Consider the following 25,905-nt stretch of genomic DNA (forward strand, 5'->3'; position numbering starts at 1 on the left):
TCAGGCCTTCTGACAAATATTGACATTTTCTAATAGTAATTACTGTAAACTCGGAAAGCATCTGTAAGAAGGATCCAAACATGAAATGCTGCCAGGAGCTGATAATAAAGCTTGTCTTTAGTAGCTGTAAGTTACTGTGGCTGGTGTGGATCTGCACTAGTGGCTCTTGAGTTTAAAATGAGAGGCTGTGCAAGGAGCAAAGCAAAATATCAAACTCTGAACATACCCATATTGTAGTTTATTGTATATTGAAAAACAATTTCCTGAGACTAAAACCTGCAGATCCTGGATTCTGTTTATGCAAATGTTTATACTGAATAAAGAATTTATTTATTTTCCAATGAAGAAGAAACAGAGGAGGTTCAGATTAGATATTAGGAAAACTTTTTTCACTGAAAGTGGGATCAGGTGTTGAACTACTCAGGGAAGTGGTGAAATCACCATCCCTGAAAGTGTTCAAGGCTGTGTGAATGTGGCTCTTGGGGATGTGGTTTAGTCCATGGTAGTGTGTGTTAACAGCTGGACTTGATGATTTTAGATGATTTTTCCAATGTTAATGACACTGAAGTACTGCAGAATGGCTTTACAGCTGGAGAAAAATCCCAAAGAAAGATGCAACTAACAAAGAGTAATTGATACCCCCAATTGCAAGGCAAATGCCTTTTAAATGTGTACACAGAAATCACTTAAAAGATTGCTCAAAGCCCAAAGCTGACTGAACAGTGGACCTGGACTGCCATGTCTCCTTCATGGAATTACAGTATCTTATCTGTATAAGCATTTTTCATGAAGCTGCTTCATTTGCAGTTCTTCATGTCCAGCTTCTGCAGCCTAAATGGATTTGTGACATTTAACGACACATGCAGGTTTGGTACCAGAGAAACTGCAAATACATCACAAAGAATGAGTAACCAGCTGAGTATCATTTGGGTCTCTAGAGCAGTTCAAGGGAAGGAAAGATATCTGTATGGCAGTTCTAGTAGGGTTTGTGACAATGTGCTTCATAAACTTGATCTTCTGGGGCTAACCAATAAACCCCAAAAATGACAGAAAGCTCAGAGCAGGTGGGGAGGGGCCCTGATGCTCAGGGGCCACTGCAGGTGTGTGACAGAGGGGTGTGAGTAACACAGGTGTGTGACCAGCACAGGGGTGTGAGTAACACAGGTGTGTGACCAGCACAGGGGTGTGACCAGCACAGGGGTGTGACCAGCACAGGGGTGTGACCAGCACAGCGGTGTGACCAACACAGGGGTGTGACCAACACAGGTGTGTGGCCAGCACAGGGGTGTGGCCAGCACAGGGGTGTGACCAACACAGGGGTGTGGCCAGCACAGGGGTGTGGCCAGCAGGGTGGGGCTGCCTTTGTTCAGGGTAATCAGGTACCATCAATCCCTGCTGTCAGTGCTCCTCATGGAGCTCGGCCAAGGAGTGGATGTGTGGGTAGGACTGAGCAGGGGGCTCAGCCCAACAAGGGTATAAACGCTGAACAACTGCCAAAAGCTTTTTAAAGAGGGCAAGGCCTTGAGCTGGCTGGTACCTCCCTGCTCTCTCCCAGCATAGTGACAGCAGAATCTGGGGACTGGCACTGGAAATCACGTGGGTATTGGGATTGAACTGTTTGTTTCAGAGTTTTTGCTAAGTGGTGATATACACTGTAGTGCGTATAGTGAGCTGCTAAGTCAGAAATCCTTTGTAATACATATTTTTGTAATACACATTATCTTAAGTAAGTTTTATATTAAACATAATCCCCTCCATGCATGGAATAGCCGAAATATTCTGGTCAGAGAATATTGAACTCTGACACCTTCACATAAAAAAAAAGTCAGTTTAGTAATAGTGGGCAGGGCTGGGGAACTCTGTGAATTGATTTGTACAGGATGCCCGCGAGGATAAAAGGTTCAATAGCATTTTTGTATTTCACTGTGCTTCAGAAGCAGCACAATTTTTCACAAAGTTTTAAGATAATATTCTTCTGAGTCACTGACCAAAAGTTCCCTTATCTAAATGAGCTAGTAAAACAAACCTGGCATCAAAGGTTGCAATTATTGTTTTGGCAAATGAAGGGGAAAGTGCAGCAGATTTAAAATTTTAAAATGTACTTTATGGTTAAACACTATACTTTCCAAGTGTGAAATGGAGAATTAAATTCAGTATTAGGGCTCAAAAATAAGAAATTTTATAAAATTATTCCTTCCATCTAAAGAGTCAAGTAAATCCAGGTTTATTTTATTTCTGAACTATTTTAAGCTTTATATGCTTTTGGATCATTGAGGTATTAGTTAGAAGGACGGTGCTATCATCCTGTTTCTTATGTGAATGATGACATTTTTATGGTGACAACTGTTGCAACAACATGGTTATTCTGAATTTATATTGAAATTCCTATATATGAACTCTGTGCAAAGACTATTAACCTCAAGTAAAGAAAGAGAAAGATTTTGGGACAAGTATATTAAGCTGGCATATGCAAAACCATTAATTTGACAAAATTAGCTAGAAAATAGAGGATAAAGTCATATTAAACTATTGAATACATAATGTAAATCTCTGTTTACAACATAGTGTGGCAGTATTTTCTTAAGAGATATAAATATCATGTGTTGCTGTTATTACTGCTTTTGTTTGTTTGAGTTGTTTTGGTTTTTTTAAACTGAAAATAATCACAGTATAACACTAAAATGTTGCCATGGTTGCTCTTTTCAAAGTCAAAGAATTATATGCCATCAGCACCAGGACAAAGTAGCTCAAAGCTTTCTTGTCAGTCCATTGAGTTTTGCAGAACTGGCATAATTCCAAAGTCAGTTTTGGTGACTTTGTACAATGAGTGTCAGTCTACATCTGTGTGCATATTGCATCATAGACTCTCCAAGGTTCAGGACTGCATGGTTTTGCTTCTAGACTCTGTCATCTAAATTTCTATTAATACAAAATTAGTAATGATATATGTGCCCTATAAAGCACAGCTTACAATTCTACTCTCCCAGAACACTTTGGAAATTCCTGCCCCTTACAAGTTGCCCACTTGTGCCAGACTGTAAATTTAGCAACAGTGTCACTCTCAAATGTCCTGTCTGATGTCCTGGGAAATGGGGTGCTTCTGGTGTGAGAGCTGAACTGTTTGCACTGCTCATCTGAGTTATCCTTCTCTCTTCTGCATGTGTCTGTGTCCCCGTTACAAATGTCTTTCCTTGAGCTTTACTCTTTTGAGACAGGTACTGTGTGCAAGGGAATGAGGTCCCTGTGTCCCTTACAGGCATTGCCTGTTTCTGCAGGGGCAGGATGAATAATGAAACACATTTCAGTCTTTGCTGTACAATAATGTATTTAGATCCTTTTTCAGTTAGGGGGGACTGCCCACAACAAAAGCACTTTTAGTGTATCTCGTCAAATGTTTTACAATGAACAATTTATTTAGCTTTTGTTTGTTTGTTTGTTTGGCTTATGCTTATACTGGAGTGCTGATTTTTTTTTTGATTGCCCTTCATAAGAGGGCTAGGTTTGCATAAGTCTGTGCCTAGTACAAATTTGAAACTGTTTCTTAAGAGTATTATTTCTCTAGTCTGAACTTGAACTGTGTGATTGATGTAAATCTGTTGATTTTCTCTGACTGGATGACAAAGTTAAGTTATGCAAATTACTATTTCCTCTACCAGAATTATGTTCAGTTTTGTCCTGTTTTTTTGTTTAATCTCTTTACCTGGCTAGAATTTGAGTCTCAGAGAATGGGAGAGCATTGAAAGTGTCATTCAATACTGGTTCTGGAGAAGCTTTCATGAGGCACAATTGGCATGAGTCAGATCTTATGAGTGTGCATGTGTTTAATTTTGTAATTCAACTGTGCATAAAGGTATGCTTATACACTAAATAATCAGAAGTGATCTATTGTATAACTTAGACTTTGAATGTCAAAGAGAAGTCACTTTCATTGCTTGTCTAGTAGATTCTGGATATCAGGCAGCTTGCACATTTAAAACCAGAAGCAGTGATTGTAGTGAACTCTTCTATCCCTTTCTTTTGTCTTTGTCCAAGTGCAATTGAAGGTCAAAGGCCATCCTGTCAGAAAAATGTCTTTATCGTTAAGTGACTCTAAATATATATGAAAAGGACAGGGATAGAAAATCATTTACAACTTAAAACAAGTAGGAAAATAGCCGTGCTTGGTGTTAAAACTTTAATATTTCTAATAGACTATGAAATTTTTACTTAAATTTAGCATTTTAGCATCTCTGCAACTTATAAATCAGTTTTCAATGCAATATGTTTTCTGCAGACCACTATAGTTAGTCTTTTCTTGATATTACCTTTTAAATTATTGAGGCAGTTTCATACAATGCATCACCTTTATTCATTATTAAGAAGGCAAGCCACAGAGCTCCCATATTTTCACTTGGGTGCTATTAATAACAAGAAGGGAGCTAACCAAGGCAGGACAAGAATAAAGATTGTACAGAGAGAACATTTCAGCTGAATTTTCTTCTTCACTGGAGAAAAAAGGATAAACATTTAAGTCAACATAACAAAAATACTGGAATGAATAAGCTGCAACCGTAATTGAACTATTGATTATTTTCATATTTTTAGCTAACATTTAAAAAATACATAAATGGTAATGTACTGGCAACAGAAATGATAAGGTTTCTGTTATCCTGAATTATAAAATGGGATGTTGATTTTTTTTTTCTTAAACAGATGAGATGAGAAAATAATTTCAAATATACATAGGGTTTCCATATTCATTGGGTTGTACACAATCTTTGTAGAACTTGTATTTATTAATTTGCTCATAATTTTTTTACTTCAGTTCCAAGGTAAATGACAAGAATACACAGAAGATAAATGTTTGCTTATAGCCTTACCTTTTTTTATACTTGAACTCTTTTTTTTCATGAGGCATTCAGAGCTCTGCACTGAAATTAAAAGTTGAATGCCTGTTTGCAAGGGTTGTTTTGAGTTTTTTTTTTCAGAAATAATTTTTTCCTTTTCACGTTGTCTACATCCTTAATATATTTGTACTTGCTTCATCCTGAACATTCATGCAGGGTTTTATTAACGCAACAGTAATCTTTCATGTGGACAAGAACGATTCCCATGCAGGTAGTAGGATTCATTATTCACTTAAAGAGTGTTGCCTTCTTTTGAGTGAGCACCTCTTTACCCAGCCAAGCAGCAGAAGTGCAATGGAATTCAGATGTTTGAACATGAGAAGCTGCAGCAATAGGCTTCTCAAAACATAATGAAAGCCAAATCTTAAAAAAAAGCTAAGGCTGGATTATATTTAGTGTCTCATTTGTCACAATGAAGAAATTTATAAAAGCATAAATCTGAATGTGAAATTACTTTAGAGACAAAAGGGGAAATATTAAATAGATCATCTTTCCTATCCATGTCTGCTGAGAAAAACCAGGTAGTGGTGGATTTATTTTCAAAACCATCTTATTTCCTACCTCAGGTAGGGTGACAACAGGCAATAATAGATAATATTTTATTAACCAATCCAGATTGTGCATTTACTGTAAAAAGTCTTTAAGGGAGCTAATACAGGACCTGTTACTTGAGTGAAACTGGAGCATGACTTTGGCTGAAAGGTAAATTGAGCTTGTTGCATGATGGGGAGTCAGCATGAGCTGCCTAGTCTCAGATAAGCTTTCTCATGATTGCTTATGTAACATGTTGACCTTGGAATAATTTCCTGACAGCCACAGGGAGATTGTTGACTTGACAGTTTTTGCATAGTAAAGTTTTGAATGAAATTATTGACGCATCTGGATGCCCAGTTGCTTTAATTTTATATTGCTGATAAAATAATGAGCATTTTAGGTAATTCATGTCTTTAGTAACTACATCCCTTCTTTGGAGCATTTGATATTAAGAATCTCTGCTTTGCAGCTAAACTGAAACTGCCAACTCTATAGCTAAAGTGTATTGAAGTTATCAAGGTACAACAGAGACACTTCCTACACGTTTTGCTTATGCAGCAAGGATTGGTACAAGAGATAAGAGCAAAATTATGGGATCCTTCTGTCCTGTGTGTCCTTCATGAGTTTTGCAAGTTACTAAGTATTTCTCTGAGCATTTTTTGGAAGAAAGGGAAATTTTCCTTTGCTCCCTCCTCCATTCACTTTGAGATAGATCCTTTGAGAACAACATTTCAATCACTTTCATATTTTTTACTTCAACTACCATTAGTTCTCTTTTGTCTGTGTGTGTGTGTTTTGGTGGATTTTTTTTTTTATTACCCATTAATACATTTAATTGGGTCCGTATTTACCTCATCCTCATTTGATTATGTTTTAAGACTTTGTGCTATATTGGAAAATCCCAAGATTAGATTACAGTTAAACATTTGGGAAAAAAATATGTCTGCAAATCCTAGACAAATCTATTTGCAAACCATCAGCTGGAATTATTCTGAATTGCTTTTTCAGTTTTACTGACATCAGTGAAGATTGTTTTTCATGGTAAAACCCTCAATCAGATCAGGTGGGGTGAATGCAGTACAGCAGAAGGATTTCCATTTGTCCTTGCCAGGATACTCATGGTCACATGTTCTTGGGAATAACTACAGACAGACTGTAAGACAAAGATAACTGAGTGTATTGCCAAATAATCCCCTGACACTGCTGCTGGACCTGCTGGGGACTATCACAGCTGATCAGCACAGCAGGCCTCTAATATCTTTTTTCAAGTAATAACTTGGGAAAAAATGTTATTCTGTACTAAAGCTGACTACAAAGCCAATGATAGCGCAGTAATAGAAAAATGTGAATTATCAAATGAGAACACAACAATGATGATAAAAGACTAAAGTACTCTAAAAAATGTTTGTGTTCTTTCATAAATGCAGGAATTTCTGCTGAGTATTTAAAACTCTTGGCTTCCTCCTCTCCATTAAAACATATAAGTAATAATGGTAAACAAATTATCAGTTCTTTATAATATCACAGAAGTAAAGAACAAACAGTTGCTGAGTGAAATGAGAAAAATTTGTGATGAGAATCAAAACTGAAAGAACATGGAATATGCAGGAATTATGGGGATTTATCATGTTCAATAATGAATGTCAGGAATTGCTCAGGGTTTCCACTTAGATCATTCCATCCTATTCACCATGTCCAAAGGCAAAAATCTTCCATTTTGGATGGTGTTAGAGGATAGATAAATTGGCTGTTGGTGTTTTCACATGGACTTCACAGCACTCTGGGTGCAAAAACTATTGGATTGCCTGAGAAAAATTGTGACGTGGAGCAGTTCTTTTGGGGGAAACAATGGTAAATCATTTATTTTTGGGGAAACAGACAAACAAATCCCCAAGCACAATATCTCCTTTCTACAGAATGCACTCTTATCTCTGGACTGATGTTTTGGATTCTAATGGATCTCCAACAGGGATGTAACTATGTATGGGTAATGCTGATACAACAATGCTAATGCTATGTGTTCTGCTCAGATTGTGTCTGCTGAGAAACTTGATCTTAACTTTGATGGCCACTTTCATCTTTCCTATTGATCTGAGACTCCTGAAAGGACATGGAGAAAAGCAAGTTTTTGTGCTTTAGGTATCATGCACAGTTCTCAGACTGCAAGCTGTGTCTGAAGGCCATGTGTGGAACATGGGTGGTGCTCTTTGGCTGGTTTGTGCTGTGTGCAGAGGCTGGCACAGATGGCAGTAACAGGAATGAGCCTTCTGCTGCCTCTCTGGGAATTGTTTCCCTCTCTCTCTCTCAGCAGCAGTGCCATGCACCACAGAAGCCCTGAGAGCAGGGACTGAATGTGCACATCCGTATTTCTATGGAGTTTCCAAGGGGGCACCAAAAGGGCAGCACAGTCTGCATCTCTCCATGAGCTGTGTCTGACAGCAGTCCTTAAAAGCAAAATTTAGTTTAATCTTAGTAAGGTCATGAGACCAATATAACAAAAAAAAATGAAAGTCTGCCTTTTGCTTCCTCCTTCCTGGCATGGGGAACACCAGGTTTTTAAACACAGAATAAATGCTCTTTTTTAAAAAAAGACAAGAAAAACTTGGGTGGGGGCTGGTTGGGGAGGCATCATCTTCAAGCCAGCACATGTAACATAGAACAAGACTTGTTTGCAGATCTTTTGAAGCAGAAAATGTCATTTACATAGCCTTTATCAAAGTAAACCCATGCTGTCAGAAGTAGTAGAATTTAAAATTTCAAGTCCATGATTCATCCAGTCATTCTATTTTCCCAATCTGTTCAATGCTCCGCAACCCTTCATCTCTTATGCTAAGTCCTTCAATTACCCACCTATTCTGAACCGTTTTTCTTTCGTTGTCTTCCTTGTGGTTCCATTGAACCATGTCACACCCTGAGATCCCACTACCTCGCTGTGCTGTTATCACACCCATTCCTGTCACCACCCTGCTGGCACAGCACCCTCCACCTGCATTTCCCCTGCTCCTGGATTCCAGCCTCCTCTTCCCATGCTTATTCTTTCTTGGCTATTGCCTGTAACTTCCCCAGTGTGTCCAGCCTTCTGCCCCCTTTTATTTCCTCCCACCCTTCACAGTACCTTAGAGTGCTCTGTTACACAGTGTTATACAGCAGCACTTGGTCTGCCATGGGACCCTTTCATTTCAGGACAGTCACCTGATACAAACCTGTCCTATCCAAAGGGAAAATCTCCACCAGCCCTCTCTTGTTTTGCTGTTAGCTTCAGCCAACAGAAGCTGCTACAGGATGGAGTAGCTATGGAGGAGCCATGGCTCTGTCTGGTGTGGAGACTTTTCAGTATTTCATTTTGATTAGCAAGCTAGAGCATAAAAGGTTTTTTTTTTTACTATTTCACTCAGACAAAAAGGTGTTTGCCTGCTCATTAAACTAGCACAGGTTTGAACCATTAGAACATATCATAGTTTCTCCCTTAATTGAAGTGGATTTTGTAATGATGGCTTTGAAAATTTGTAGTGATTTTTGTTATCACAGTCCAGTATATCCAAACCAGGGAACTCAGTGTTGCAAAGAGTCAGGGCTGAAGCAAACTATAAATGCTATTAATAGAGACCTGCTGCCACTGAGAATACAGACTGAGATGCCTGTTGGAAACTCAGGCCTTCATCTAAGGAACCATTTTCTAGGCAGGCAGCCTGTCAAAACAAACTGCACTGCTGGAGCACCACCCTGAGAAGATTAATGCCCAGCCATTGTGTTTAATTTAAGCTGAGCTTTCTAGACAAGCTCAAAGGACTCTGACCTGTACCTCCCAGTGAAAGTGGATCCCTGACTTCCCTAAGCCTTATTGAAAATCCTAGCATGAGGTCATTTAAAGCCTGGCTTCTGAGTGTCCTCAGTGTTTGTGCAGATGTGCTACACATCCTTCCTCACTGCCACCACACTGGGATGTGCACAGGAGAGGGAAATGACCCAACTCTGCCCACAGCTACCTTGGGGAAGAGCACCCTAAATAAAGGTATAGTTTCAATGGCAAGTGAATGTCTGATTTTAAATTATTCATTTTAGAGAGGGATTTGGATACCACTGCACATGAATTTGCCTCATTTCAGTGGATTATTTGTCATGAAAACTGTCACACTGACAACTTTTGTATAAGTTTTATGTGTCCATCCCAGTCTGCAGGCATGCCTTTTAAAGGAGAGCAGCTGTCAGAAACGTTGTCAATAAGAGCCTGTTGATGGAGTGGGGTTTGGTTTTGACACCTGTTAAGGAGAAAGTCCCATCATCTCATCTGCCACCAGGCCATAAGCAGCCATGTGATTTCTTTTGATGCCTGCTTCCCTGAGGGAATTCCCTATGACCCCTGCAAGGTTGGACTGGTCCTTCCATGTTCTGTTGGAGCCTGATTCAAGTCAGTGGGGACCAGGGGAGGCCCCAGCATGATGAGAGACAATAAGCCTCTGTAACTGAACTGCATTTTACTCTTTCTTTGGATTAAGCTATGTTTTTATATTTTGTGCTAACAAATATATGGTTCTATTCTTAGACCAGGATAAACCGGAAATCCTTTAAGGCCTTGTGCCTTTATTGCCATTTAGGTCTGAGATGCATTATTTATATATGTTTCTAAGGGTCACAATGTTTTGATATGTTTTTATAGGGAGAGGTTACATAGCAGATATTATAGGGTCAGACAGCTTCAAAACCCAGGACTGATTATTCAAAGATTAGGACTTGTTGATGTAATAACTACAAAAGAGATGAGACTCCTTGTTTTAATGGGGCAAGGAATAACATATGCACAGCTAAGTCCTTTACATTATGTTATAGGAACATATCTTTCTTCACACAATCCAATAAAAAAAGGGAATCTTTTAGGAGCACTTGAAAGCCCCTGATGGGTGCCAGATTAATTTAGTGAAGCACAGCACTGTGCCACTAAAACGAATCCCTTTTCTAAACTTCCATTCAGCCCCTTAAAGCCTTTCCCTTCTGCAATGTCTGGGTGTGCAAAAGCATAAGAGATAAGGAAAAGGGGACAGTGAGGCACTCCAAAAGCTGCACGAAGCTAATCAGTGATCAGCTTTCAGTGGCTCCAGAGGTGCAGCTTGCCACAGCTGCTTGGTGTTGTTACATGCACTGCATGTATTTACAGCCTTCCAAACTTTAACTGGAGGAGACTGCATGCACTTCTGAAAAGCTTAGAGATGCTAGTGAAGCTTCTTTCATAATTACAGTAGAATTCGTGAGATGAAAAATTATTTCCTCAGAATTCTGGTGTTATCTGGGTTTTATAGTAATATGACAGCTCTATAAATCTCTCATTTTGCACTCATTCTCTTATTGTTTGAAATTGAGAATGCAGTGAAGATACTGATATGTTTGAAGCTCTCTGTGTCAAATCATCTCCATAAAGCTCTGTATCTTGCAGAATTTAACCCTCTGGTAGCACAGATCTCCTCTCTTGATCTTTAGAGAAGTGCTCTGAGCTAATGATATGTTTGTCATCCATATGTGTGTTCTGTCACATGTATCTGCATGTTTGCTGCATGACTTGATTTTTCTCTTCATGAGCACTCTCATGTTGATTTTCTGGAGAAAAATAAGATTTTTTTTTCCCCCAAGCATAGTTGAAAAGACTATTGTCTAAATTTTGTGATACTGAATAGAATCACAGCTTTATTAATTGAATGCTCCTGTATATATTTACAGCAAATGAAGGCCTGACATTGTTTTACATTTGAAGATTAAAGAAACAAGTATATAAGTTATTAAGAAGTGTCCAACATGCAGTGCATATATATTAGTGTGTCTCTTTCTCAGCTAAACTTCTATTGAAAAGAAACTTTATATGAAGATGTATTAAATATTGTACAGTTACTGACATTCTAATTAGTAGTAATATTATAGGTGTTAGTGCCACAGAGATGTGTTCTCTTTTGGAAATGTGTGATGAGAAAGGTAAGTTCAAGAGCTCAATGAACTGCACTGTGGGTGTGCTGGCTAGAAACCACTAAATGGTAAAAGCTTTGGTGATATGTGCTGCTTAAAAATTGAAAAAAACCCCCAGATATGGTATTTTGGGTGAGGTTAAATGTGCAGCCTATGACTGTTTTGGATGAGCAGTGAAGAATGTTGCTGCAGTACCTACCATAGTAAATATATCTAGTAAAATAATAACACTTTAATGAGATGTGTTGTAAGTGAAATGAAAGTAATTAAAGTAGCTAATAAGAGTTTAACTCTGGAGTATTAATCAAAACAGTTAAAGTGTGCACTAGAAAATGTATATAAAAAGACAGTATCTGGACACTCTTTGATGTGTTTAATAATGAATACAGCATTACTGATGACCCCTAGTCAGTACCTGGGCTGCATTTAACATGCAGTTTACATACAGAGTCACACTCCCTGGGGAGTATCATCCTGTTGGTCACAAAGGATAATTGAGTACTTCTGTGCCAAGTTAAGCCGACAAAATCTCAGTTTTTCCCAGTGCTGTGATTTCTCTGAGGAGCAGTGCAGGTGGCAGGGGAGGTGCCTGGTGGGTGTGCAGCACAGGAGCCTGTCTGCTCCTGTGTGTGCTCTGGTTTCCCTGCAGCCCACAAGCCCAGGATAAACAAGGGACTGACTTCAAGGAGTTCCCACTGTGGTTCCTGCAGTTCAGACACAGTGTAAATGTCTTCATTTGTTCCACTTTGGAAGTCCTTGCATTAGTGTAATCCTGCTTTCAGCTTTGTTCTCTCCTCTCAGCTCACAAGAGAAGGGTGTGAGAAGTGTTGAGGGGCACAAGGGCATTGAAGCAAATCTAAGAGTAGCCTGAAGCCAACACAGCAGGAGCATCTTAATGTCATTCATCTACTTATTACAATTTCTTGTTAAAAGCTTCCAACCAGGATCAATTGCATCTCAGCACATGCTCTTACTGTCAGCACAGGGAATACAGAGTTTTGTTTTGTTAGACTTGTTCGTCATGATTCAGGCACTAAATTTTCTCAGGAAAAGTACAAAATACGTGTGTTAACAATGTATGAGTCTCTTTCTAACCTATTGCCACTCATATATTTTCAAGGCTAACGTGACACAGGCCATCAGCAGATCTCAATAATGTCTCTGTTCTTTAGATATCTAAAAGGTTAAATGAAGGGCGAGGTTTCCATGTTCACCTCTTGTGTGAGCTGCCTTGTTCATACTGTTACCCACGCACTACTTCAGTGTTAGACTGAGTTCAGTCAGGTGAAGGATAGGCTTGCATTACTCCTGCTGGAGAAGGTTTATTCTTTGTACTGGGAATTATAGCAGCCTCAATAAGAGAACTTTAAATGGTCTGTATCTGCTCCAGTAGCAGCTCTTTGCTGCTGCTGTTGTAGGAAGCAATTGCTGCAAGTCCAAAACATCCCCAGTCATGCAGTAGGGTGTGCTGAACAGTGTGGGAAATGAAAAGATACTGATCTAGCAAATGTTCTGTGGTAGCAACCCATAAGTCATGGGAAGGAGGTAGATGCTACCTACTTACACATTATATATTTGCAGAGCCTGCCTTTTACTTAATTAAATCCATATTACTTAATTAGTATTGAGACATGAAGGAGGAATAGATATGTATCTCCTCTGAGATCCAATTTTGCTAAAACAAAAGGAGCCAGAGGAAGTTGACAGTAATAGAAATTTATTAACAATTTTCTAGTTTGGCATCTGGTAAGTAGGCAAAAAATTCTGTTCACTAAAGTAAAAGCATCAGCCAAGGGCTCAGAACATACTTCATGGTGACAGGTACTTAAAATTTGGCAAGCAAAGCAGGCTTGGACTGAGCAGAGAGACTAGAAAAATAAGGAGAAAGAGTTTCAATTTATTTACACTACATAAAAAGCTTTGATTTAATACTTCCCTTTACAAAAAGAGTGTTAGAAGCATAAAATCATGTGTGTGATCCCTGTCCTCACAATATCACTCTTCACTTCCAGAGCCACTCAAGATGGGTCTCTTATTTGTGGAAAGCAGAATGTGATCTCTTATTTGTTGAAAGCATCCTGTTATCTTTTTGGATAAGAAGGTTGTACCACACAAATTGGGGCCTTTAGAAAAAAATACCATATTAAACCAACTTATTTCTATTGTTCCTTTATACTTCCATGAATATTAAGAAAGAGGTATAGAGGTATTGAGGCATTAGGTGCTTGAAAGTACTTTTGTTGGCTGAGGCACAAGGTCTCGCAGACATGCTGTGAAGAAAATCTTTCAAAAGAGAAACAAACTATTTCAATGTTGCAAAAAATTAAAGGGGTTTCAAAATAAAAATTGCAGTTATCAGAATAGCTGCATCTCTTCAGACCTTTCTTTTGACTTTACTGCTGAATCTGCATACACTGGTCAGTGTTTCCGTCCCTCTGATTTGCTGTAGGTAAGCAGAAATAATTTTTTTAATGTGGTGCTTAGTCTATTTCCAATTAGTTTTCTGGTTTTGCTGTTCTCAATGCATAGAACACTGTCACTGATGTCTCTTGCATTGGCTGTTTCCAATTGGTCTTTACTGGTGTACAGGGAAATGAGGCCATGCTGCAATTCCCTGTCCTTTGCTCACACAGCAGGCACGAACACAAACACCCACACATTGACACCAAGCTCAATTCCTCTGTTTTGTACTCAAATCTGCTTCAACTGTTCCCAACGCGCAACAGGAACTTCATCAAGGGGGGGAAAAAAGCATAAACTGAATATGCACTTAATTAAATTTAGAGTAGCAGATTGGAACTCTTCTTTAGACAACTATTTGTAGCTAAATTTCAAGCAATTTTTACACTGATTATTTCTGGAGGTAGACAGCAGAGGCTGCATAATGACGCCCTGATGATTAGCAAGTGAAGTGACTGCAAACTATATTTTACTGTTATAGGGTAAATGATTAGAAATTAACCAACATGCTGATGTGGGTTTCATTTCACTAAGTACTATTTCATCAAGCTGCAGTAAGATTTTAATTAGAACTCATTGAGGGTACAGTTGCATTCAGAATACAAAAATGAAAATGTTAAGCCATTCGTCAAATAGTTTAGTTCAACCCTCTCTCACACAAATAATATTTTTGTATTAGGGAAAGCTGTTTGGTTACTATCCTGATAGTGAAATTCAAGTGCTAATTTATTTTGGATTAAATAACCCACCACAAACCCAAACTCTAAACCAAAATTAATGTCCGCCACAGATAAGCTACTCTGACTGCATTGTTTTCATATTTAAAGCTATAATGACCCAATGAAGCTATTAGGGTTATCAAAATTTGTCCAAATACAGACAAAGCAATTAATTTCCCAGCTTTTTTCATGCTTTCATATCATAACAATCTGTTTGTGACAGGGAAATACATGGGATCATTACAAAAGAAATCTGAATTTCAAAAACTCCTAGTAGCAGAATTTCTTCTACTAGTACAGAAGGCAGAATAATATGAATCAAATAAACATAGTTGTTGGTAATTTTACTGAAAAATACCTATGTAGATAATTCCTTCTTAAAGGAGTAACTTTTAAAACTCAAAAATAACCCATTTTTTTAGCAGAATTGTTGCTAATGAATACAAAACATATTAGCAAACCCTAATGTAGGGGTAAATGTACAAAGAGCTGTGTAAATCTGCATTTGGAACTCACCTGCATACTGCAGCCATCATTCCACACACAAATAAATGGGAAACTGGGGTTTCAGCTGTGAAACATTACACACCTTCCCCTCTGACTGATGTCTGTTCTACCCTCTGTCCCTTCCCAGGGCAGGGACTGAAGGTGCTGGGTCACTTTTTACCTAACCAAACTCCTCCAAAATCCTAAATGAAATTACAGAATGAGGGAATCACTGAGTGAGTAGTTTCTGAATGAAATAATGCTTAGGAAGTAGTGGTTTAGGGTCAGAGGCAGGTCAAGGTTGTAGTATTGATACATAATTAATGTCTAATACGTCTTGAAGTATTAGACATCTGAAAAACAGAGACAACCCTCTGTTTGCTCTAGTTCTTTCTTGAAATCTAAAATAGTTGGTGACTACAGCTGAATAAGAACTGAGGATCTACTGATCTGTTTAACCTGGGAATTTTTCCATAAATTATATAAAAGTCAGAAAAATACCTCATCTCCTTCCCCCAACTGATTTAATTGTTCAGCTCTGACTATAATAGAAAGTGTTAGGTGTATCTGAGTTGAAAATAACTGTATGGGAATAAGTCTATAAATATGTTAATCATATTCTGTGCAAGGACATCCAATTTTTAAGCAGCCAGAGTTCAAAGTACTTCAAGTGCCTTTGCTTTGTTAAGGAAACATCTTAGAAGTTGATCATGAGGCCAAGGAATGAATTAAGGGAAGCAGGAGTAAAATTATAATATGCGTAATAGAGACTAAATTCTTTTCACAATACACAAATGTAATGTCCTCCCATTGTTACTACAGAGAATCTCTCTTGTTCCATGGGTAGCTTTTCAAAAGTGTTTTGATTTTCATTCATCCTCTCTAAGAGAGAAAGAGGCTTAGCTTCACAACACCCTGCAGCATCTCCTTTTGGGGGTGAGGGCAGTGTGGAGCCCTTGCAGCCCTGCCCCATGTGCAGGTCTGCAGCCCTGGTGCTTTGGTGCTTGCAGGAGCTCTCAGGTGTCACCCACCCACTGCTGAGGGTTCACAGCTGCCTCAGCTGGGCATGCACTTTCCACAATTTCTTCTTGTGGTCTTTCTTTTTATCCAGCCTCTATTCATACTATTATATTTTGTCTCAGGTTCAGTTCTAGTTTTCCTCTTCTGACCTGGTCAGGTGCAAATCCTAGCACTCTTCCCCTGCCTCCAGTCCTCGTTTAGTCTCTTTTGGGTGACCTCTGGATCTTGTCATCCAACAGTTCACAGTTTATCAGGTCCTTTGAGGTGTGTGCTCTTTTCTGTTAGTTTTTGGGGTTTTTTCCACAACACAACTGGGATTTTTTATAGCATGTCCTTTTAGAATAAAACTCCAGTGAAAGAGAATGACAATAAACTTCCTGGTTCATATCTTAAGCAATTTTGTATTTTAACAAAATCTCATTGGAGATGCTGTAGATTGGTTGATTGGAATATTTCAGTCAGAGAGCACAGGGCACATTTTGAAGAGGGTAAAGTAAAGCACAGCTTACCAGCATGAAGGACAATCTTTCCTTTGATTCAAGTAGGTAGATAACTGATAAATAATACCTTTGAAGACATGGCTATTACAGGAACATTTTTCATGCTTGCTTCTCCTGTTCTGAAAATAGAAGAGTCAATATCTTGTTTGTATTATTTATTCCTTATAAACTATGTATGCCTACAGGTTTCTGCTTAGACAGAGGATGCTAACACCCATGTAGTGATTCAAGATATGCATCCTGGAGAAATGTATGCTGTACTGTCAGCCTCTCTGAATTTATTAATGTGCAAGATTATTTCCTGTTATGCAGTGTCAGTTTGAAAAAATGGCAGATCACTGGGTTGGAAAAAAATTGGCCCTTGATTTGTTAATTAATTTCTGCTCAATAGTTTTTTTTCATAGTGATTAATGTTAAGTTCTCCTTCTGGTTTGAGGGTAAACATGCTTTCATAGAGCACATCTCAAAGGAAGGAATCTAAAGGACTAATGCTGACTGGCAATTACATGTGCACATTGATTTTAGAGCAAAGAAACTGGATCATGCATTAGCATGTGATCCTGTGAAATCACAGGTAACGGGGCCTGAGCTGAAGTCAGTGCAATCAGCTGAAAAAAAAGTTCAATAAACTCTAATGACCTACAGATCAAACAGAGTAAATTAAATGTTCTTTGCTGAATAAAGCATACAGCTTCCCCTAAATCCCTCTTTGTGTCAGCACTGAAAACCTCTCTCTTTCAGGAACCAAATATGAACACACTAAATTCAAAATAGCTGAGATTAAGATATAAATTTTGAAGGACCTTTTATGGAGCAGATCTGAAACCTTTTACTAGTAAGGGCTGACATTTGGATATCTGAACTCCTTCTAAAGCAAGGCACATGATATCAAAGCAGTTTAATAGTAAAACAAATTTGTAGAGGAACCAATGAGTGTTTACCAAATATTTGTGTGTTTCTTTAGTGCTTGTGAAAAAAATCTCTTTTAAACTGTAGTTTTTATTTAGCTTTTCTATCTTTAGGAGCACCCAGTAATTTAAAGCTAATGTACATCTAGAGATTAGATAATCACTAATTACAGTCAAAGGCTGGTAGGGATGCTCAGTTATTCCAGGAGAAACACACAGAAGAGTAGATCAATCCAACACTAACTTGTATTTCTCTTTCCAATTTTCTTGTCAGTGACTTATCACCTTATGCTGCAATTTTACACTTTTTCTTCTGTCAATCCCATTCACTGGTGTGAAGCCAAACTAAGTCTACAGGCTTCAATAGCATCACTCTCTATTTACCAGAGCATATCTGAGATCAAAATCCTGCACTATTTTTACATGCCTTCCTCCCAGTGAAGCCTTTCTTCTCTACCCATGAAGTTCCCAGAGTGCACTTTCTCCAGACTGATGCTTATGGTGTATAAATAATTTGGCAGGTGCATTGTATTAATATAAATGATCTGTCACAGCTCTGATTTCCTTGCAGCCCAAGTGAAGTGTGCAGGAACAGACAAAATGGGAAGTGTGCCTGCCCGCTAGTGCTGTTTTAAGTGGGACTAACCTTAATTGCAGCCTGTGGGTATCCTGATACTTTTCTCATGATTTTTGGATGTGTTCTTTTTCTCAGATAAACCAAATGACCCTTTTGAGATATGGACGCCTCAAGGGTTTTAATCTTGTCTCTATTTTCTTGAAGAAACTTCATAGCTACAACAGGTTGAAATAAAGGCTGAAATGCAAAAGGAAACACAAGGTTACAACCACTGATCGCTTATTGAGCACTGTCCTGCTTATCTAGATCTAAATAGCAACTCCATGGTGCAATTCTGTCCTGGTGCAAATTCTTGTTCTGCCACTCCTCTCTCCGAAGGGCTCTGTACAGGTGTCTTAGGTGCCCATGTTGCTGGAACATCACTTGTATGCATCAGAAAATTTTAATCCTCACAATTCTGGCAGTTCCTTCATTGCTGAATTTGGAAAGCAGGACAAAAATACAAAAAAATCTGTACAGCTTGCTCAAGGTCATAGAGAGACCTGTGGTAGAAAATAGAATTTTAATACTCTTCCAGTTATGGTTGCTTACATATTAGTAATTCAATTCTAGAGTATGTAAGAGTAAATATTGGAACTGGATAAATTATTCAGAGCAAGTGTGTTATTCTGAATGCTTAGCTCCCATGCAGGTGCTTTCCAGATTGTTATAAATATGTTTATTTTTCCAAAATGCTCAAGCAACAGTCTCATACATAATATTTGCTGAGATTATTTTCTATATTCACCATTCAGCTGTTATCTGAAACCTGAATTTTCCTGATGGCATCACTGATTTGATGTTTTTGAATCCTCTCAGTATTTCCAAAACTACTGTGGTATCTTTTTTTTATTTAAGCACAAACATGACCAGATGCACTTATGAGAATTGAGAACTTTTTTATCATTCCATTGACCTTATTGAAAAAGAAGGACACTTGAATATACTTCATGAAAAAGGAGGATGCTCAATGGCATCATAGCCAAATAATGAATTTTACCCTGTCACAATTGTTAAAATTTGATGTCTGATATCCAGAATGCATTTATATTTCAATATTTTGTAACTCCCTGTGACAGAAATACAGTTAATTAGGCATGCTGAAAGGAGAACTCTAGCTACTTCAATATGCATTGCTCCTGTCACAGGATGTTCAAACAGTGGTGGTGAATCAATTTGAAAACCCCAAGTAGGCTGGTTGATATAAATTAAATTAAAAGCTCAAGGCTGCTTTATATGCACTTTTTCAGACATTGGCTGAAATCCTGCTTAAAAATAACCTGCCAGAGTCAGCGACAATTTAAGAAAGGATCATATTTCAACTCCCATTTAAGTGTCCTGAAGGGTTCTGTATTTGCTTTCCCATCACTGCTGATTACTGAAATATGTGTGTACAAACAGAAGCTCCCCCTTCTGTTAGCATGCCCCTGATTCATTCACTGGCAAAACATTCCTGTGATAGAAGATCATAGTAATTTTTGCAAGAATGGTAGAAACACAGTGAAACACAATTCTCCACTGTTGCTTCTGTGGGCTGGAATCCATCCTCTCATCCTGCTCTACAGGTAGCAGGAGCTTTGGCTTCCTGGTGAGGGGGAAGTACAATGACAAATTCTCTGCTGGCTTTGGATCCTATTTCTGTAGGGTCCCTGCACAGAGGACAGAGTTTCAAAATCAGAGGAGAGCACAATCATGCTTTTAAAGTTTTCTGTAGGACAGATATTTGAAATTGTTGTACTTTTTAAAATGTGTTTTTAAAAGTCCATATTTTTCCTGATTCTGGTGTGTTTTCACATGTAGGTTTAAACCCACTTCTGAAAGTCATCATTCAACTACTCCTCAGTTCATGTGTCATCACAACATATGTATAATTTTCAGAACATCACTAAGCCTATTACAAAAAAAGAGACTGAGAGAACCTTAAGAGCTCCCTTTTACTCAGAATGGGAATAAAAGAACCTCTGGCATCCTTGACAGTAATTAATCAAATCTTTTTATGTGTGTGGAGACTACAAACTTCACAAGAGGCAGAATCAGATCTTTGCTCTTACTAAGAATGATTTTGGTTATCTCACCTGAACTTTTCCTTTTGCAGCTGTTCCATCCACATGGATGTAGAAGACACTCTATTTCCTTTCAAATAGTCTCTTGCACACTTTGTGCATCCCACTGCTAGAATCTAGTCCAAGTTTTCCCATCTCTTTCCTGAGAATGACCTCTGGAACACACCAGATAAAAGTGACCAGGTCTGAGTCTTCTACTTCTTCCCCACTCACAAGGTCTCTAGGCCAGTCCAGAGTATTAAAGGAAATCAGGCTGGTCTGACACAACTTTTTCTGACAGCTCCATTTTTGCTACTACTCCCTGCCTTGCTAACCCCAGATGTGAAAGCATCTGAATTATAAATAATACAGTGTTCTCTGTTACTTGACATGTTTGTTGTGCATCATTATTTAAGAAAACCAGTTATAACTTGAACTGGTCAAACTTTTTTATATTTTTCAAATAATAAATATGTATGGATTTTTTAATTGCAAAAATGTTTCACTTTATTTTGAAAACTTGTAGCAAAACACATTTTTTTACTTAAATTATTTACATTTCTTGGATAATTCTCCATTTTTCCCCTTCCCTATCAGATAAAGAGATAAGGAAAAAGAGAAGAAAAATTATAAATATTACCAAAAAAAAACCTAATCAAGTTTGTTATGTAATTTTTGGGGACTGTGAGTATACTGGGGGAGGTAGGGTTGCTTTTGGCAGTATATAATATTGGAATGAGCTATCATCTGCCTAGCCCCAGCTCATGCTCTAACAACTTCTGTGACTCATTTATAAGACTAGTTAGAACATCTGCTAAAGTTCTCTCTCATCTACATATTTAAGAAAACAGTTATATTATAGAAATATTCCTCTCTTGGAATACTAAACCATGCATAAAAATTCACAGTGATATATACACATCAAAACAAAAGTGCAACAATTATTCCTTGCAATCATCTTTCTTTCACTTTTCCATTATAAAAATAGTAAGATGTTGCAATAATCATTGAAACATGACTGTATCAGTGCAATCTTAATTTGATCCTTGTGAATATGTTTTCCATGCTGTCTTAATAATATGATTGCAATTTTTTTCTCTCATGAAAATCCTGTCTCTTTCTGTGCAGAATGAATGGTGTTCTTACATTTTCACAACCTGCTATTACTTGGATTGTTCCCCATCCAGTTCTTGAGTTGACTTAATCCTCTTTTAAAAAACTCCTCCTTGATCAAATGCCTTCCTGTAAACACTTGTTTTATCCATGAACCAAAGGACCTTTATGTCTCTTGCCCTTCTCCATCTGTTTGTCAAGTACTGCAGTTTAAATTATCACCAATGTGGCTGAACACATGTAAGAAATATCCCTACATGGCCTCAGTGTATCTTACTACAATACAAATGCTACGTGTTTTTCTAAGCAAACGTGGTGTTGTGCTTTTTATTCCCCCACCCCCCTACAGAAATTGAGAATGTGGCAAGGCCAGCAGTGTGTGATCTCTGCTCAGCCCGCTGGAATCACCTACAATCCTTTCTCTGCAGGTGTTTCCAGTCTGAGTCCCATGTCCCACCAGGGCACAGCACTAACCCCCTGCACAGCAGGGCTTGCCCAGCAGATGCAAACTACAGTACTGCAGGACACACCTATTTTCTAGGACTTCATTCAATGAGGCAACTCTTTGTGGGTACAGCTTGTGGTGATTGGGGTGGGGCTGTGATTGATTCCTAATGAGCTACAGCTGTGCAGGACAGGTGACTCCTATTGGGGCTGATGAGCCATGGAGTGCCCAGGGGCACTGAGCAACCACCAAAGGGAACAGAGGGCACACAGGTGCAGTGCATCAGCATGGGGGGATAAAAGGCTGGGCTAAAAACCAGAAAAGGCAGGTGCCTGAGGCCTTCTGAAAGTGGTATTGCTCTGTGTGGGCTGGTGCTTGGAGCCTTCTGGAATTTTGTGGTGATGCTCTGTGTACCATGGCTGTCTCAGCTGCAACATATGCTGCTACAACATCTTCAGAGCAGGTTCAGGTAATGTTGTTGCTTCTTTGCAGTGAAATTTCTAGCAATGAGGAAAAAGTCTTCACACGCTCCTGTGCTTTGTTTGGTGGTATTAGCTTCCAATTTTAGCACTTTTTTTTATTGATTTCTTCTACATTGTTGCTTGCTCCTCAAAAAAAGGAGGAGCTTGCATGAGGCATTCCTGTATTTCCAGTGCACAGCAACTTGAATTAAGCCAATGTAGACACTGGTGTGTACAGCACACTGTCCCTTTAGTTCTGCTCATGTTGCACAGGCCACCAAACCCTTGTTGTAGTAATTAGATGAGACAGGAGGGACATGGTGTGCTTCTCTTTGTTAGGGTGGAGGAAAGGGCTGAAAAACTCCACAGGGCTAAGTTTTCATGTTAAACAGGCTGAGGCTGCAGGGAGGCCTGAGCACCTAAACTGCACCTGACTGGGGGCTGCAGGGACTGGGCATGGAGTTGGGGGCAGGTACAGCTGGTGTCCAACACACACAGTGCCCAGATGAGCTGGTTTCTCCTTCTGGTTGTTGTCACATTGTCTGAGGAGTCAAGGTCTGGACATTCTGTGGAGATTCTCAAAATTTCCCATGTGTGTATCTGAGCCAGCTTTGGTTCTGAAATAATTGTATGACTTTGAGAACTAGGTAGTCAAGTATAAGTTTGCCTTTACCCAGATCTTTTTGTACACTGTCTAAACAGTATTATTTCATTTATTTTTACAGTATATATAGTCTCTCTCTCTCTAGGACTGAAAATGCTTTGTTTTCCAATGTTGTATATTGATGCATTTGAACTAACACAGTTTCCACTGGTGACTTGAAACTTTTTGAAGTATGTGTCTCTAAAGCATTTGCAGATAGATTAAAAAAAAGGTTTTCCTAAATGATTCTTTGTCTGTATTTATCTGCCCTCGTAACTGTTGAATTAAATTTTCCTTTATATAGCCTCAAATCACTGCCTTTTTTTGTGTGTGAAGCTGACTGTAAATGCTTATTGCTGTTTGCATTGTATTCCTCTTTATTATGGTGGTCTTTGGTATATTTAAGTGGCATATGTGTGGTTTTTTGAGTCACTCTTGCTGCTTGCAAATTATTTGTGAAGCCTTTTTTAAAAAGCTTGTTTCCCTGTACTTTAGGTAATAAATAGTTTTGTTGAGATTTGTTTAGTGGGTTTCTTTAGAAAAGTGGACAAACCTTGCCTTTTATTACAAGGTATAAAAAGATTTTTTTTTTAAATTGATTCAGTTTCCAGAGTGAATTTTCATTTCCCCAGGGAGAGAAAAGATACTGATTAGAAGGAAAATTTTGCAAAATGGTGATAGATCTGTGAGATCTGCTGAAATATATCAGAACACTGCAGACATTTCTGGTGAAGCCCTGTGTACTCTCTTTTCTGTGGAGTGGCAACAACTTCTCTTTGGCCTCAGAAGTGACTAAGACTGGTTTTTCATAAAAACCCTGAATGGGAGACCTCATTATCACTGCCAAGGAGCCTGGCTTGCTGAGGATAAATCAGCTGTATTCATTTTTATAATACTGAGCTCAGCCAGGGAGAAGATCTCAAATGAACAAAAAACAAGGACAAGAAATGTGTCCTTTAGCTGTCCCACCCCTCACTTTCCCTTTGCAAAGTGAGGGCACTACTTTTCTGCCTTACAGGGCTTTGAGGGAAGCCTACACACCCACATTTATGCCCCCACCTGCTTGGTGCATTCATAGGCCCTGGCTGCATGTGCCTAAGTGCACACTGTTTTCTGGAGGCAGCTCCAGCTGAACTTTAGGAAATCCATAACCAAGATGAGCCTTTCTGTACCACACATTCATGGTTTTCTGGGTTTTTTTTTTCCCCACAGGTAAAGCTTTGGCAATACAGATAAAGCTAAACAAGGTGCAGCCTTTTAGGAAACCTCCATTGCAGAGAGTAGGTGGCACTTGTGCCCATCTCTTGGCACTGGGGACCTGGTTTGCATCAGCTGACTTTTAAAGAGTAGTGTCAGCTTAGTGCAAAACCAGCAGCAAGGCTGCAGTTACTACAGAGATGTTCATTTTGTGTCCCCCTGGAGCTTATGCAAACTTAATTAGTCCTCAGTATGGAGTGGGCATCTCTTCTGTTAAGTTTATTGTCATTTTATTGCGAAGGCTTGGTTTGACTGTGTATGGATGGCACGCATTTAATGGAGTGTAACTTGACTGGAGTCTTGCCTCATCAGGATGGCAGAAATAGCTGTAAAATTGTATTGACTGGTGAAAGAATGGGTCAGGAGCTCAGTGTGTACAAATCAACACAGCTGGGTTGAGAGTCAGCAAAGCACCATCAGTTTATGTCAGCTGTCTTGTTTCACTTGTCTGAGAACTCTTTTAACATGATGGCTAGAAAACCAGTTTTCCTAACTTTGTTTTTTTCACTGCATTCACAGTCACAGTGCTTACATGCCTAGATCACTTTCTGAAATCATGGAAGTGAAATGATTATGAAAGTTAGTGTGTTAAATCTATGTAGAAATAGAGCTGCCCATAAAGTCAGAGCTGTGTTTTTCTTAATATTGGGGGTGATGGGGAAAGCAAAGCAAAAGAAGAGACCTGTGTTGAGTTGGAAAAGAAAAAAAGTTTAGTTACCAAGACTTCAAAGTCAAATGCATCAGACAAAAATCCTGCATTTCATCAGAACAGTGATTTTTTTTTTTTCCAATAAAAATTTTCATTTAAACAAAAATGTTTTGATTGTTTCATTTTCAAGAACCTTCCAGTGGAATAATGGTAAATCCCCTTTCAGTCAACGTCATACAGAGTCATGCTGCTAATCACTCATGGAGGTTCTTACCCATCAACAAAGTTAAACATTTATACATTTATCTCCAAATGATATTATTTTTTAAAAAACATTTGATCAGGTTTACCCTTCTAATTGTTTCAGTCATTCCTTAGAACAGTTTCTGGGTAGGACTTGCCTTACTTTACTGAACTATGGTTTGTGGCCTGTGACAATAGTAAGATGCAGCTACAAGTAGCTGCATTAGCCTGCAGTACTTATTTCTATTAATGCTAATAGAAACCAAAGGAATTCAAGAGCACTGAAATATCTTTTTCTTAATCATAAGTTAGTAATCATATTGTATATAAGAAGATGTGCAAATCCAGATTGATGTAAAGGTCTCTGAGCATTTCAAGTCTTTTAGTGAGCTTTAGGTTGCAACTTTGTTCTTCTGGATGATCTACTCCTTAATACTGTGACACTTTTAAAATTCACTAAAAATGTCAATTTTTTTTTATTTCATTTCACTATATTGATTGGTTTCAATATGGACAGTTGAGGTCTAACCCTAGAAATACAAATACTTTGTTATGAAAGCATCTGCAGAAGAATTAACAGTTAGTTGCCTTTCTTGGAAGTAGTTTAATGACAAATTCAAATAGCTTTATAATTCAGAAAAGCAAATATTGTCAATTTCAGAGCAATACTTAGCAGGTGATCCATTTCTTGAGCAGTGCTTTTGATGGCTGACTGTAGAGATGTGTTAACTCCTGCAAGTGCTGTCTTTGTCAGGATGACAAAGGATTCCCAAACCATCTTTTGCTTCAAAAACAAACAACTTGTAATGTGTGAATAAATAAAAATTAAAGAACAACCCACATGCCACAGTGGGAAAGGGACAGGTCAAAATGAAAGGAAATTTGACTTTGTGTAGACGGAAGGTATGTTTTTCCCAATCATTCCAATGCAGTCATAAGCATGTTAAATTTAACATATACACCTAATACTTGTT

Source organism: Ammospiza nelsoni, chromosome 8 (genome assembly GCF_027579445.1).
Source record: "Ammospiza nelsoni isolate bAmmNel1 chromosome 8, bAmmNel1.pri, whole genome shotgun sequence".
In the NCBI taxonomy this organism is placed as follows: domain Eukaryota; kingdom Metazoa; phylum Chordata; class Aves; order Passeriformes; family Passerellidae; genus Ammospiza; species Ammospiza nelsoni.